This window comes from Capsicum annuum, unplaced genomic scaffold, assembly GCF_002878395.1.
Source record: "Capsicum annuum cultivar UCD-10X-F1 unplaced genomic scaffold, UCD10Xv1.1 ctg60073, whole genome shotgun sequence".
Taxonomy (NCBI): Eukaryota; Viridiplantae; Streptophyta; class Magnoliopsida; order Solanales; family Solanaceae; genus Capsicum; species Capsicum annuum.
Window position 1 is genome coordinate 4,822 of NW_025868847.1, and position 2,404 is coordinate 7,225.

The 2,404-nt window shown below is 31.3% G+C and overlaps 1 pseudogene; it reads right to left on the reverse strand.

The window, feature by feature from the left end:
• Nucleotides 1-440: 440 nt before the first annotated feature.
• Nucleotides 441-1,159, reverse strand: LOC107869039 (annotated as a pseudogene).
• Nucleotides 1,160-2,404: the final 1,245 nt, after the last annotated feature.

Consider the following 2,404-nt stretch of genomic DNA (forward strand, 5'->3'; position numbering starts at 1 on the left):
TAAAGATTGATAAGGTGCATATATATACTAAAGTACATAGTTCTAAGACACTTCTGCTGATTGTGGAGCATGAAATATTGCCTCTGCTTGAGAAAATGACCAACCCATGTAGAGTCAATTTGGAGTATTTTAAGCAATGTTCTCCCAAAGTTGTGGAGTTCTCATCTATTTCAGTGCTTTTAAAAGTTTGACTCATTTATGCCATTATTGTTACAGAAAAGTTCATTCGTGCCATTATTTTGTAGGCGATTTTGCAAAATTATTTTTACCACATGACTTTTTATTAAAAATCTATGTCACCAAATCTAAATAACTATTATTACTTGAAATTAAAATAAAAATTGGTTCCATTAAAATAAATAAAATAGGAAAAGAACATGGGCTGACCAATTACAAGACAAATGGTCCAAGTTTGGCCCACTTGACATAAAATAGCTTGTCGGCGTTTTTATTTGGAAAAATCACATAAATATACAACTTAAGAGTCAATATTACAAAACATACCGGCATTATTTTTTATTTAGAAAATATAACATTTATTTACAAAATCTATCAACTATTTAGATGTCATTTTATATTAAAAATTCTAACCCTTTTCTCACATTATTCTTCTTTCTCGTACTTCTTTTTTTAATCAGATTCCAGAATACTAGTAAACCAAAAGTTTACACATACTGCAACTCAAATCAACTACATTGGACATTAACCCTAAAAAGCTTCATCTTAAGCTCTTTCACCACGAATCCTCCTAGCAAATTGAATATCCTTAGGTATAATCGTAAGCCTCTTAGCATAAATAGCACAAAGATTAGTATCTCCAAACAAACCAACATGGTAAGCCTTAGCAGCCTCTTATAGAGCAGTAACAACACTACTTTGAAACCTCAGAGCCATTTTGAAATCCTATACAATTTCCCTCTCTGAAATGGCAACTTCTTAATCATCAACTCCGTCGATTTCTGATACTTCTTGATTTCCCTCAAAGCCACAATCCCTGGGCGGAAACGGTGAGCTTTCTTCACTCCTTCAGTTGCTGGAGTGGATTTTCGTGCAGCTTTGGTGGCTAGTTGCTTCTTTGGAGCTTTTCCACCAGTGGATTTGCGAGCTGTTTGCTTAGTACAAAAATAAAAAAAATTAAAACTACATTCTTTCCTTCTTCCTTAAATACCCAAGCCTCAATCCGAAATTTCATATCTAAATTTTTATTTTTTAATACCCAATATTCCTAAACGGAAGTGCTGTAGCAAAGGCCAACATTATTTTTTGCAGCAACTCCAGTGAGCGATCTGCCCAGTTTCATCGAGCAAACTGCCGGATGATTTTGGATGATTTCATCCAAACTCCCTTAAATTTTTCATTTTTTCCCCTCATTATATTTATGAAATTTCTCCATATAAGTTTGCCATCCCTTTGTAAAATACCCCACAGTGACAATACCAAGAACACAAAAGGATTTTTAAGGTTTTTGTTTGTGAGAAAAAAATGGCTGAAGAAATTGTATAGAGGGCTAAGGAAACCGTCAAGTGATTCAACGACCAAAATGTTTTTGGGTTTATCACTATTGATGATGATAGTGACGATCTGTTTGTTCATCAGTCAGTATGTTTTGTGTTTTGGATACGGTGGACGAATCCGATATGGTGGTGACGGTGGCCGTGGATATTATTTCCGATGGAGGTTTTGGATTTTTACTCAATGTTTGTTACTACTGATTGTTCTTCTATTCTTCTACTTCTAGCTTGTTGGAAAGGAAGAGGCCAACTAGATTGAATCTTTCGATATTTTTAAGGAGTTTTGAGAATTTTTTGATGACACCAGTGAAGGTTATCAATGATTTTATGGTGCATGAATTGTATAGAAATTGGTGTATGAATTGTATAGAAATTAGTGTATGAATTGTATAGAAATTGATGTATCACCAGCTTTATGGTGTTTGAATTGTATAGAAATTGTGTATCAACAGCTTTATGGTATCTGAATCGTATAAAAATTAGTGTATCAATAATTTTATGGTGCATGGATTGTATAGAAATTGGTGTATCATGATGTATGAATTGAATAAAAATTGGTGTATGAATTGTATAGAAATTGGTGTATCATCAGCTTTATGGTGTTTGAATTGTATAGAAATTGGTTTATCAATAGCTTTATGGTATCGGAATTGTATAAAAATGTGTATATCAATAATTTTATGATTTTTTAAATAGTTAGAAATTAATATATTAATAATTTTATGGCGTCTAAATTATATAGAGATTGTTATATCATCAATTTTATTTTAAGGTGTCTTAGAAATTGGTGTATCAATAATTTTATAGTGTTTGAACTCTTTAGAAATAGGTGTAATAATAATAATAATAATAATAATAATAATAATAATAATAATAATTAATAATAATAATAA